The 14,438-nt window shown below is 38.8% G+C and overlaps 1 long non-coding RNA gene across 4 annotated transcripts in view; it reads left to right on the top strand.

The window, feature by feature from the left end:
* Positions 1-14,438, top strand: part of LOC125323920 — a 102,966-nt gene that overhangs the window by 36,344 nt on the left and 52,184 nt on the right. The gene's annotated exons all lie outside the window — the stretch shown is intronic.

The following is a 14,438-nucleotide window of genomic DNA, read 5'->3' as shown; positions in this document are numbered from 1 at the left end:
CATAAATCTAGTAACAGTGCATCCTGCCTTCTCTAAAACAGACATTTCTATATGAACAATTCTTTTGAACGCTTGCACTGAAGACAACTTCAGCTTCAAAGAGCAAACCACTGACCTGGGTCAGTGCAGAAAATTTGAAGGATTTATTATACAAGCCTGGATAGCAGCCTTAACTAAGTACATTTGAAAACTCTTTTTTTCTGGAAGACAAAACAATTAAATACTATATGAGTAAAATCTCTATGACTGAAAATTACAGGTGTGGAACATCCCTTGTACTCTTTGTTATACAGCTGAGAAAAAGCTTGCCAATTTTATGGTAGTGGTTCCTTCCTACAGTTCTGCTGCTGACTAAAATCAAAGACGTAAGGAATTTCTCTTCCAGCAGGAAACAAGTATAAGATTTTAGAGCCATCTGTGTCCCTTACACACCTATGCTTTTAGGTTTTGCCTTGGTTTAGTCTTATACCTGAAAATTATTTCTATTTTTATTCTTATAACACAGAAGTGGTTGAAACATTTCTGTTATGGCAGCTTCCATTGTAAAATTATTTTATTCTAAATGTCTGTGGGAGATCTTTGTAAATTTTTAGGCAAAGCAAACCTCTATTACTATCACTTTCGGATGAAGAATTTTCAAAAGAATAGGGGAAATATTCTGCTGATTTCATATACAGAAAAACACAAAAAAAAGGGCCAGGGGAAAAATGGAAAAGGTTGACTGAAAAGGTAGAAGTGTTTCACTTGAAACCAAAAAAAGTTTGGACCATCTATTTTCTTATCATCCCCAATGGTATTCAAAATGCAAACATATGTTGCAAACATCCCTCTTTAATTATGTCTTTGGTTATTTTTAACTAGACAAACTTATCTCAGACATTCAGATCCATGCTAAAAACTTTTCATCTTAGATCTTTGCTCATATTCATACTTCAAGCACACTTCAATGTCTTCCCCACTTTTAATGTACCTACAGTTACAATGATGCTTTGGGGTAGGAAAATTTGCCCATGTCATTCAGCAACTGGTTTCTAGTCAAGATTTTGAAGAAAAAGGCAGATGTTAAGATAAATAAGGTAAAGGAGTATGGCATAAGTGAAAGGATGCAAAAATGAAAATACTCTTGTCTTACAATTCTCCAAAGTTAGTTATGAGGTAAGATAATCTCTCTGGTTTTTAAACTGTTACTGTTAGTAGCTGACATGCTCTTTATATACTCATAATTGCTTGGCTCCAAAAAAACATTGGAGGCCAATACATGCAGTTCCTTTCCTATTGTCTCTACAAAAATATCTGAAGATGAGTAAAGTAAATTCAATGTAATTTGTGTCATCCCCTTAAAACAATGAGTTACCTATGAGTCTCTTTTACTATACTTGTCATTTTTATTACATTATGATGATTTTGATCCATCTATTATTGTGCCTGTAAATTCATGGAAGGCATAAAATTACACTTCCCAGGATAGTTTAAGCTTTTTGACATGAGATGTTTTCTTCATGTAGTATGCTCTCAAATATTATCTGTTCCCCTGGGAACATCTTTCAAGCCTGTATAAAACTTTTGGATCAATGCTGCCTTTCATACCTGCACATCTGAGTTGTGTCAGAGTCCCGTGAGTCCCCTATGGAGCAATGGACAGAGGGCTAGATCAAATTAACGACTTATGCTTAAAATTTGTATCAAATATGAGAAACTGTATTGTAATGACAATGGTAAATCTAGACAGCCTTCTGTTTTCTAAAAAATTAAGGATGAATCTGCAGCAAGTGAAATCTCTGCTCTTAAGTGGTATCAGCAGCAGAGTGCTTTTTCTTCCTGTAGTCAATGTCCCTTATCTAATAAACTTCTTCACATTGTTCCAACTTTTATGAGCCTTTCAACTCTCATCCCTAGCCTCTCACTCCTGGAAACCCTGCCAACCTGAGCTCTATGGCTTCCCTTATCAATTTTCCATATTTCCTAACTTAAAGCTCTTGATTACTTCCACATTTCTTTTCTTCTTATTATCTGGGGGAGGTTTTAAAAATAAATAAATATATCTATATATATACATATGTATGTATGTATTTAAGGCTATAAATCACTGTGCAATGACTCAGAGCAAATGTGCTCTTAAAAGACTGGAAGTGCTTGTTATCCGGGAAGGGAGTACCTGATGATTCAAACACTGCAAGGATCTACTGTAACGTGAATGGCTGAGAAATCTTTGTCCAATTCATTTAAGATTACCTCGTAATCTAATATGGTTTACAAAAATTGTATGTATTAACATTGAATGCACATTGAGATGCATAAATGAGGCAAGCTAGTTGCTTTGTGTCACAGACAATCTGCATAGCTTTAAATACCTATGCAAAAATAAGAATGTTATATTAGAAGTTTTCTGTTGAAAATCAGAGAATGTTCCCTACTGTGTTCTGTAACTTGAGGATATGAAAAGTGTAAACTAATTTGTATGCCACAAGTATGTATCCAGACCAGTAGTTTTTGATCAGGAAACTCAAATAAATTAAATTCAATTCAAAAAGGCCATTTGATTTTCATCATATTCACAGAATCCAATGACTTGCAAAAGTTTTAAAGACTTGGAAAAATAGATAAGTTTAGTAAAAAAAACCCCTCTAGGTACAAAAATCCAAAGTCCACCTTCAATAATGATGCCAGTACGAATTTCAGAAGACACAGCTGGTAATTATTTCAGACTTTATGGAAGCAATTTTTCATGTACAGACAAGCTTTTGGCAAGGCTTGCTTCTCAATAAAGTGAGTTGGACTGCAGATGCAACATGAAAACCCGAAGTTAGCTGAACATTTTGCATAGCATGAACAAGATGCAGCAAAAATTGCTATGGAATGTCAATAATGCTCTCCCAATGTGTTATGAATGATGGAGCTTTATGAAAGATAAGAATTTAATAGTAGCAAGTAGTTATTCCTGAGTTGTGAACCAGGTTTAAGGTACTGAGTCCTCCTGTTTAGCAAAGCATTTACAGACTTACTCAAAGACAAATTAAATGCTTTCCCTGAATTTTAACAAGCTGTCTGTCAGACTCCTCACCAGTTCTTCACTTAAAAAACACAATTAATTCCACTAATTTCGGCTAGACCACTCTCACTATGCCCTTAACTCTATTGTTTAAGAAGAGTCTCAGTCTCATCATGTGCCTATTGATTGCTGAAACCTTACCAAATGTCTTACTCCGTGAAAGACAGGTTACTATGCTTCAACATAAATTTTTCATTTTAACTAAATTATCACCATTTAAAGCCTAATTGCACAAAGGAAGTATCTGAAACTTCTGTAAAATTCAGACACTGTGGAAGGGAACAAATTGTTTTTGTCTTCCATGCAATTCTAAGTGAGGGGTGACTGGAAAGCTTAACCCGTTCTGTTGTGCATCTCTCTCCACTGCCTAAAATACTGATCCTCTTTTGAAGCAAATTCTGAACTTCTGGAGTTTACTGCCTGAAATGACAAACCAAATAAATCAGAGGCAGTTTTACTAGAAGATGTCCATGCAGAGGTGTTAGAGTTCAGCTGAAGGTGGCAATTTTGCCCAGCAGCTCCATGGGAATCATCTCGACCACAGCTTCATATAATCATTTTATCATTATGTGAACAGCAGCGAAGATATCTATTTTCTTCTGCAGGCAGCTACATGGGGAATCAAAACAATCATAACTACCATTGGACTGGTAGTCATGCATATATGCTCTGCCATTACAAAGGACATTTACTTATGATTTTGTAAGAAAAAGATACTGTGTTGAATCTTTATGCAGTGGATTCTTCCAGGAATGGAGAAAAGATTGCACAGCATGTGAGACCAAAATATTGTAGTTCCTAGATAAAACTGAATCCAGGAGTCAAGTTAATCTCTGTGTTGCTGAGAACTTCAGGGGGTTTAAAATGTTTGTCATAGAAGAAAAAAAATTGTGTGGTTTTGCTGTGAAAGAAGAGACTAGATGACAACAGAGAAAAGCTAAATTGAAGTCTATTGAAAAGTTTAAAATATTCAACAATTTTTGTCCGACTTCTCTTATTGCTCAGGTGCTCACAGTAATTTTATCATTTGTCCCAGAGCAATTCCTTAGCTGATCCTACCAGCAATGAGGCCAATGCTCAACTAGAGAAAAAGTCCAAATACATAGCCACCAGAGAAATCCCTCAGGATTGTGCTTTATGTACATCAATTTACACAATCACAGAATATGCTGAGTTGGAAGGGACCCACAAGGATCATCCAGTCCAATTCCTGGCCCTGCACAGCACCATCCCCAAGAATCGTACCATGTGCCCGAGAGCATTGTCCAGATGCTTCTTGGACTCTGCCAGGCTTGGTGCTGTGACCACTGCCCTGGGGAGCCTGTTCCAGTCCCCAAACCTCTGGGTGAAGAACCTTCTTTTAATATTCAACCTAAACCTCCCCTGACACAGCTTCAGGCCATTCCCACAGGTTATTGGCATACAGCTAAATTCAAGTCCAGAACTAGCAATTGGGTGCTCTAGTCTAAATTCTTTTATATCGCAAACTATAAAAATTTAGCCAGATGCCATGGAATAGAAACCCACAGCTTGGATTGACTGATTCTCTCTGTCCACATGAGCTGTTCAAACTTTCAGACATGTAATTCACCAAGTAAACCAGCATCCTCTGTCAGTGATAATTTGCCAAAATATGTCAAACACTGGCTTTGTTGGTATTGCTATGAGATGCAAAGATTTGTAGTGAACTGCTCAACCTTTCTAACCTATGCAGAGAATATATTGTCTGAATATCTTGCATCAGAGGACTTCTGCTGCAGTGTGCTATGTGGCAACTCATCCTAAATTAATATTCTATACTGCACACAGGTTTTCTTTCTCCCCTCTCCTTTTCTTGTCCCCTTATGCAAGTCAAACACATGCAGTGGCTTGGTCAGAAAGTGATCTAAATGTCTTACAAATGTTACTGAGAACACTCAACAGGGACACCAAGGACATGTGGCAGATATCAAATGCTTCCCTACTCTTGTGGGTACACAAGATTTTTGGAGGCTCTAGGAGGCCTTCTGCAGAATGATGCAACCATACCATCTTGAGGAGAAGGGATGGCTTCCAGTGATGTCAGAACTACCATATGAAGGACTGGAGATTTACAGAGCTATATAGAGTGTCTATCCTAAGTCCATGGTCCCACAACAGAACTAAGGTCCAAGACCAAAAATAGAGATGTTTGCTCTTGTTCTCTGGCAAGACCTACCTGGTGAACTGTGTGTTTCTGTCTCTAACAATTGCATAGAGTTGACCAGTCAGCTGGCAAGATGCAGGCTGTTGGTGCCATTATGAAAATTGTTTCCTTACAGGTTTTGAGAAAAAATATACCTCAAACAGTGACTGTCTTTCAGAAAGGAGATTGTTAGTGGTAGGGCCACATTTTCCTGGGGCTACCATATTTATTATGCATTCTGAAGAAAAAATGCATTATGACTACTCAGTGGACCCAGTGGTTTCCAAAAACAATAGATCAGTGCAGAAGTATGACACAACAATTCTGTACATATACAGCACATGTTGCATTTCCCGCTCATAATGGATTAATTATACTCTCACAGAAAAGCAGTATTAATGTTTGTGCATCACAGGCAGTCTGTGTGCATATGGTCAATCTGGTGCTTGAAAATGTACTCTGCCTTTGTAAAATGTCTTCTACATATGTACATCAGTAATATGGTGGGAGAGGTATAATGGGTAGCAAGGAAGCTAAATATAATTGAGTAAGTGACACTACAGGAACAAACAACCTAACTTGTTACCAAGTCCCCAAAATTATATCCAAGAAGTGAATTTTTCTGGCTGAATAAAGTGTGCTTATAGTCTTCATGTGGTCTGTTTTTTGTAGGCAGCCTTTAGTTATTGCTTAAAGTGGCCAAGAACAAGCAGCTTGGTACAGTCAGTAAAGAGCAGGGCAGATTTATGACATTGTAATTTCTACTCTTAAACAAACCAAAACCCTCTTTCCTTAGAGTTACGTTGGTAGGGATGGGAAGATGCGATCATCTTTATTTTGGGGAACTCCTCTTTTTTGCCATGGTTTCTGAAACCAAACATAAATAACATGGGACAGTCCACAAAATTCACATACGTGATGTGACAATAGAAAATCAGCCTGGAAAAGCTGAAGGCAAGAGAGACCTCTCTCCACATCACTATATTCAAACAAAAAACCACTGTCCTCCTCCTTCTAACACAATGTCTCCAAACCAAGGGACTTTCTCTCTATGCATTTCTGAGGCATTGTCATCTGAAATGAACCTGGACGTTCAGGTTTCTTTACCCAACATGCTCAACTAGAGACTACTTCCCTCTTCAGTACAGGGTCCCAGGGTCAAGAGGAAAAGGAATGGCATATGTGTTTACATTCACAGAGGCTCAAATATCTTACTGATTTGACATGCATATGGATTGCACATTACCTCAGATATACTTTTCTTTTACAGATATGAGTTTTTCAAACTCCTGTATTATTTGTAAGCTGATTTTTTTATAGGTTTTAGATACATGATATCAGCTAACTATAAGAGTACGACCCATTTTTTACTTATATGTCATTTAATAGATCGACGTGTCAGGTGAGTTCAGGGGAAAATATCCCTTGAAGTGTTACAAATATCTGATGGAATTTTGTTATGAGTTCACCGTGGCTGGAGGCACAGTCATTGCAGTCATATTTTGACACACAATACTCCCTGAAACCCTCTGTAAAAAGCTCCCATTAGAAAACCCTTTTTTTTTAATGCAATCTCAATGCTCAGTACCTTGCTGGTAACCAACTTAGAGACCTCTGGCTAGCAGGGCATGCTCATCACCAGCATCCTCTGTGTTACAGCCAGACTCTGTAAACTGTTTAGCACACCCCCAGAACTATCTGCCAGGAAAGTTGCCTATGGATGGCTTATCATGGCAGTAACTTATTTCTGCTACTATTGCCAACCTTTTGACTGGATCACCAAAAGCCTTTACACGCTTCCTGTTCCCTACTTCAACACAGTGGGAACATCTCAGCTTGGCAGAATGTACTAGTTTGAAAACAAACTAGTAGGAGACACCAAGTCAGAATAAAAATTAAATAGGGAAATAAAAGGAGGGGGGAAAAAAAAAAGTAAAGGCGGATAGCACTGGGTTAAACTGACAGAGTCAGGATACAACCTGGCACCCTGTTAGTCAGGGTGGTGGTAGCAGTCTGGTGGAATGGTGGCTGCAGTCCTCCTGAAGCGGTGATCCTGTAGAAAAAGGGTCTGCTCTTCCTCAGGTCCAGTGGTCGCTGTGTAGCTCCTGTCCTCTGGAACTCCAGTGGAAAGGGTTGTCTCTGGTGTTCAGAGTCTCAGATTATATCCACGATGGGCTGCTTGGTTCCTCACTCTGGGTGGAGCATCTCACAATGGGGTAATGAGTCATGAGGCCAAGTGTTGATTAGGCTCATTAACAGAAGATAGTCCGGAGGGAGTTATCTCTGAGTCATGCGGCAGGAGAATGATGGGCCATTAACAGCAAGATGGTCTGGGGGGAGGAGGCAAGGAAACATTGCCCCACCTGGTTTCAACAGCTCCTGAGGATGGTAATAGAATACACTGCAACCCAGGACACAGAAAGATAAGGATCTAAATACTGTGTGATAAAGTGCAATATCTACTTCCAGGAAGCAATGGCTTTGGGACAGAGCAGCTGGAAATGACAGTCATTATACCAGACTGTGCTTATTCTAATACCAGGGATATCAGACTGTGCTTATTCTAATAAATACTGGAAGGAAAACAACAGAGTGTTCTGCTCAAAAGTATGAGCCCAAAAATTACATGTACACAAAAAAAATTATTTGAACATTTAGAAATGGACACTTTTAGTGGTGGACTTGGCATTGCAAGGTAACATTGAACTTATGAACATTGATGATCTTAGATGTCTTTTCCAACCTAAGTAACCCTATAATTCTAAGGTCTCCACATTGCTTCTCTTGGTAGATTGTTCAGTCATCAACTTTGCTATGATGTTCTTGAGAGTTCTTAAGGAGGACAGTGCTAGAAAGATCTTTATCATCTTCTTTTTTATGAGTTTATTAAACTCTTCTCTCTAAAAAAGAATGACAGTTGCCACTTCTGCCCTTTGAGTCTCACCATTCCCTATAATTCCCTTTATTATTTTAGGGGTTTTTTTCATCCTTCAGATTCTTCTCTTCCTTCTTTTTGGTCCTATAAGCCATTGGTAGGTTTTTTGGTTTTGTTTTTTTTTTTTTCTGAAATCCTGATTCCTGTAGTCAAAGCCATAACTGTATGCTGTGAAAAAAATTTGTATAGTTGTTCTATTTTTACAATATGTCTTTAACCACCTCTGTTAATCAGTGGAAGAGCACTGGATTATGTGAGTCCTCATCTGAATCAAAACAACCATTTTTATTGCCTGTTGAATTCTTAACAATTTTGTGCATAACAAACCTACTAAATTACAATGTCTTCTTTTGATTTCCCCTACTTCTGGTTGTGGTATGTGGATTTATACTCAAATTTCTGTCCAACTCATTTTATTAACAGTATTATTGTCATAGGTGTCCTCTTTCCTACAGGAGCTACAAGACAATGCAGTAAGTTTGTTGCTTTCTACAAATGTTTCCCATTTCACGTGGTTCAAAGTTTTCAGTGGTATCAATCTGCAAATTTTCCTATGCAAACATTAATCAGTTAAATGAACTGTGAATGGGAGGGACTATGTAAATCTGAATCTTCTCAGAGCTTTTTAGACATCCTACACTTCACTTAGGGGTGGGGAAGTTCATGCCTTCCTGGAGTGTTACATTTATACCAAACACATAATCCTTTCCTCATCTAAGATCCACCCTCTTGAAAGGGAATTGTTTTGTGTTCTAATTTCTCCTCAGCAAAACATTTTAAGAGCTCTCACAATGACTCTCAATAGACTTATTTACTTCTGACACAAGAGCTTGCAAACATACCATTTTCAACACACCTGCAGAACCTTTTTCTGCAAATTCCATTGTTAAAAGCAGACCTGACAGTGGTCAGCCTTGTGATGCTTTATGAAGGGCCTGAATTTGCAACTTAAACAAGACAAGTCTCAGTCAGAACGAGATAGGTATTTTGGATGTTCCCATTTCTATGTCTGTCCCATTTTATTTTGGGTTTCACGTGGGATATTTAAACACTATTAAGTAAAAACAGCAGGCTGGTTTGGATGCACATATAGGTTGGTTGGCTGATTGCTATTATTTCACCTCTTTTCCCTTCAGTTTCTGGGTGAACCAACATTTAGGGTCTAAGTATATCAGCTTTGCTAGAGATGCCTTTTACAGCCATCACGGGTATGAAAGGTAAAGGAAGGATCAGCAGTACTTCTCCATTCTAAAAGTTTTTCCACAATTGTTTCAGTTTCCCAGTCTGGAACTCAAACACTTGTCAAGGAACCTAGACCTGAAATCAATTCTTCCTATAACCTGTGGAGACAGAAGACATCTGCTAAGACGGTGCCCTAACAGCCAGGCTGTGCTCTTTGCATTGAAGGTTCTCCATCCTTATTGAAGCAGTGTCACTACACAAAAAAAATCATGATTCATGGGTCCAGAGTGGTCTGGCTCCTGTATGAATATGAGGCACTATTTCTTTTTCCAAATGCCTTTTAGAAGAAATGGGCTGCAATCACACTGTGCAGGGGCATCTTGTCCTAGTGGCTGGCAAGTGTGCAGTTTGTTCTGCAAACAAGACCAACGGAGGATCAAAGTGAAGGGGAGTCTGGATTTAATTCATAACTTGATTAATAATTTCTGAATTATGATTAGCCATGGATTTGAACAAGTCACTGGGATATTTGGACTGGGGCAAACAGAGGTGCAACTGCAATTTCAGCAACAAAGTGAAGGATTTGTGTGTTTCAGTGCTCTAAGGATAATCAGCAGCTGAAAAGGCTATGTGCATTTTTTTTTTCATTTCCTCATTTTTGGATTCTGGTTGACCAAATTCTCACTTCAAGAAATAGGGCACAGGATTTGAACTGCTTTTTTGGGGGAATAGGTTGAATTTATGTGCCTAAATCCAGGAGAACAGCTCAGCAAGTTTCATGTCTCATATACCAGTGAATGTTAATAGGACAAGGCTCAAGATTAGAGAATACTTGACTGCATGCAGTAATCATAGCTGATAGCACTTCAGAGAATTGCAAGAAGGCAGCAAGTGTGACTCACAGCAGTGGGCCACAAGACAGGCTGAAAGATGTGAGAGGAAAGGCATTTTGGAATCACAGTCCTGTCACTTTGAATTTTGTTCTTTCCCTTCACTAAATTAGTATGAATGTTTCTCTTATGGTTTTTCTGACTCATTTTTTCTTGTATGTTTTTATTTCAGATTTTATCAGTCATATTCAATCTTTCATGCTCCTTTTTTCTTTTTTCTAGTTTGCATTAATTTGTCTAGCAATATAATAACTAGTGGCATATGGGGTTTTTTCTTTCTTAGAAAGCTGTATAACAGGCCTCTAAATTTCCATTTTTAAAGCCTGCAATATTTCTAACAGCACTAACTATGACTCACCAGCAAAATGTCTTAGCAGCTCTGGAACACTGACAAGAGATCCACTTCCAAAGACTGGGTTATGGTTTAGGTCCACAAAATTTGCAGACTTTTAAAGCTCTGTGTTCAACATTTCATTCTTTTAGGAGGAAAATGAACAGATTTAGACTGTTCCTTGAACGAATTACAGTAATATATTGCTGTAAAGTGCAAAAGCACCACAAGCTTTTACAAGCACATTTGGTCTTGCCAACATTATTAAAATAGTATCATCCAATTAGACTGTGAGCATACAGCGTCTAGTGACAAAAATGAAAACAAAGCCCATCAGGAGTCTTACTGCACCAAAAGTCTAGCACTGAGTATAAATTACATCATCAATGTTAGCCTGTGACCCAGCATTCATACTGGCCCATTGGCATGTGTTATGTGAGTGAAGTGCTCCATCTGCTGTGTGCCCAGGTAGGCAAGGCAGGCACTTTGGGACGTGTTCACATGCCACTCAGGGCTCCAGCACTCTTTATTAGCTGCATTTGCAAGCACAAAACCTGTGAGAGCTCAGAGTCACCTGGTGTTCAGCCAAAACAAAAACCAAAAACCAAAACAAAACAAAAACAACAACAAAAAAAGGAGGCACAGATGATAGGTTACTTGTCTTGTGTAGGCAGTTCCTACAATGCTTTGCAGTTAGCAAACAGGACACTTGAGAGCATCACCTACCTGTGTGACAGAGATATTTGAGCATTAACAATTGAAACATGATGTCAATGTGCTGTGATTTGAATGTGCTTAATTATTTTCCCACTAGATTCCATTGCATCATCCAGTACACTAGGTGTGCAACAACCCAAACTTCAATTAGTACTTGAGCTCCACAGAAAATCAGGAGGCTGTATCCCCAAAATTTCTTTATTTATTTACTTTTATAGTTATTTTCATTTAGATCTAACATATATTTCAAGGTAAATTACTTGTCTTGGTTTATCCTGAGAATCTTTTCTACATTAGCAATTTCTGAACTAAAACTTCCTTTGTCACAGCAGGTTCTGCTATATATTCCCCTTTGGGCTAGCCTTGGTAAACATGCAAACACACTAATTTGGTCTAGATAGAAAGAGATGCTTTCATCTTTGCAGTACAAACTGTTTTTCCCATTTGAAGAAACCCCAAACTACTATCCTTCCAAATAAATATATAACTGCAGTACCAAACACTTAAGCAAATTGTTGCTTCCATTGAAGTTAAAACTGTTAAAATGACAGTATTTCATACTGGAAATAAAAGATGCATTTTGTGTTTTGTGGTCATATTGAGGCTTGGGAAATATGACCTACTTAGTAAGGCTAGAACAGGCAAACACCAGCTGGTTATTCCAGATTTCTAAGGGGGTTTTTTGTTAAATACTAGGTGGTTCCTAAAACGTGCTGAGCAAGTAGTTGACACTGCTGAAAGCTCACTTTTCTAGCTTATGAGAAAGAATTGTGTCTTTGAAAATAATTGTATTTTTTTCATGAGCCTAGATAAAATAGAGTTTATGTTTGGAAAGTCCTTGCTGTGGTTATGCCTACGTTTCTTGCCTAGTTTTAAACTAAAGAGGGAGAGACTTAGATTAGATGTTAGCAAGAAATTATTTACTCAGAGGGTGGTGAAGCTGGAACTGGAATAAGTTGCCCAAAGAGGCTGTGGATGCCCCATCCTTGGAAATATTCAAGGACAGGTTGGATGGAACTGTGCGTAACTCAGTCTAGTGGGGGTGGCATCCCTGTCCTCGATGGGTGCGGGGAAAGGGCAGGGGGTCGAAGTAGGGTGAGGGGCACGGGGTTGTAACAGGGAGGAATGGTTGGAATAGATGAACTTTAAGGTCCCTTCTAACTCAAGCCATTCCAGGATTCCACGGTTCTGGGATTTCCCTTTGGGTTTTTTGTTTTCCCTTTGATTTTCCTTTCCACACAAAAAAAATCTCTAATAAGTCATCTGTCTTTTGGGAACTTAGAGGGATCAGAAATGCACTGGATGTCAGATAATATCCAAGAAAGAAGGCCTGCTTACAAGTCAGAGTTTGGTACAGCTCTCCAGTGACTTGAAAAAAGTGGATTAAGTAGAACTGACCTAGTGCCCCAAGGGTTCTTGCTGGGCTGTCACAGTATTGACATGAGAGGTTCAAGGCTACCTGTGTAACATAAACAATGCAATCTGAGGGCTGAGGATAGAGGAGCTAGCCAAGTTTTGGACGTGTCTTTGACAAGGAACATGGTTGCAAAGAGCAATGATGGGTACTCCCCTTAGAGACCCCTTAGGTGTCCGTGGTATCAAGTGTTCTACTCATGTTTGATACACAGTAAATCAGATATAGGGAGAAGGAAATACAGAATGGCCTGGCTGGAAATCTAGGACTCTCACTCTTCTCCCACACCACAGATTGCACTTCATCCCTTCTCCCCCTCATCCAGACGTTACCAGCTTCCAACAGGCTTGAACTCCTCTCTTGTACATCTGTACATCCCAAGAGCCTGCAAGCTGTCACTTCCAAATGGTTTAGCAGGATAACCAGCAGGCTTCTTCATCACCACCAGAGAGTTCGTGTGGGTAGCCAGCTGGTCTGTCTTCCTAGTTAGGCTTCAGAAAAGGGTGGGAATTTCAGAAATGCTTAGCAACACAGGAAATATTTGTACATTATTTGTCCATTCTAAAAGTGATACGTCCTTTTTGATTCGGTAGCAAGATCAAAATGGCTCTATTGATTCTTGATACTGGCAAATAAATTGTTCTGGGGCTAAATAAGACCCAGTAGATATCACAATATAGTGTGATGTCACAGTGAAACAACTTGTTGGAAATTACTCAGAGCTTTTCTTGGAAAGCAGTAGTTCAAACCTGAAGGAAACAAGGGCTACATCTTAGCCCAGAAACACAGATTTTAATAATTTGACTAAAAGACTCCTGGATCACTGTGATCTACTCAGTAAATCTGTAACAGCCCAGGACTACCAGACATGATGAGTTTGCTGTTTTTTGAACTCCTAAATTATTTAGAGAGCAAGAATTGAAGTCTAGATCTCAGACCACAGGTGTTATTAATCTCATATTTTTATAAACTACATGGTTTTCTTGAAGGTACTTCTCCTAAGTTAGCATGACCCAGCAGGCATTCTTCTTGTCTCCCCATAAATTTTTGGCTTGAATCAAATTCCTACTTGGAGGAAAATATTTTTTAAAAAACAAACACTACAAATAAGATAGTGGTAATTAAGAGGAATTAAATAAATAAAATGCAAGCCATCAGGCACCAAAGTGTCTGTATACTGTATACTGTTATGCCTGTCTTGCAGGGAGCACAGTTGTGAGCTGATTGTTATGAAGACATAAATTTTTCATGAAACAAAGATTTGTAGGAAAAATAATTGTCCACTAATTCAGCTGGGGGGAAGGAGGGGCAGGGGTGTGGAACAAAATAAGGCAAAGAAGTGCTTGGATATGCAAGCTTTCTTTCAGATTCGAACATCTTTTCTCTGTTTCAGTAGAATTTTGTCATATCCAGTAAGCATCCCTAGGGAGAGCCTGGGGCAAAAATCTAGACAATCCCCACACTGCATTGCCTGAAGTTAATTGGGTTTGATCATAACACTATTAAAGTCAAACCACCACATAATGCATGAATGGAACTCATTCTCACCTTGTAAGATGGTGGTACAGCTGTATCCTTCACTTTACAGTAGAGATTTCAGTCCTTTCTGGATCTTAAAGCTTCAGATGAAATTTTCAGCTGGCTAAGGCTCACACAACGCCACATGCTTCAGAGAGAGGGAATTCTGGACACTGAAAGCCATGGATCCACACTGGAGGGAAGGTGTTCCACCACACATCTGACAAACTGCATTTTT

Source organism: Corvus hawaiiensis, chromosome 3 (assembly GCF_020740725.1).
Source record: "Corvus hawaiiensis isolate bCorHaw1 chromosome 3, bCorHaw1.pri.cur, whole genome shotgun sequence".
Classification (NCBI taxonomy): domain Eukaryota; kingdom Metazoa; phylum Chordata; class Aves; order Passeriformes; family Corvidae; genus Corvus; species Corvus hawaiiensis.
Note: the sequence above shows the minus strand (reverse complement) of the source record. Positions and strands in the feature narration are given on the sequence as shown.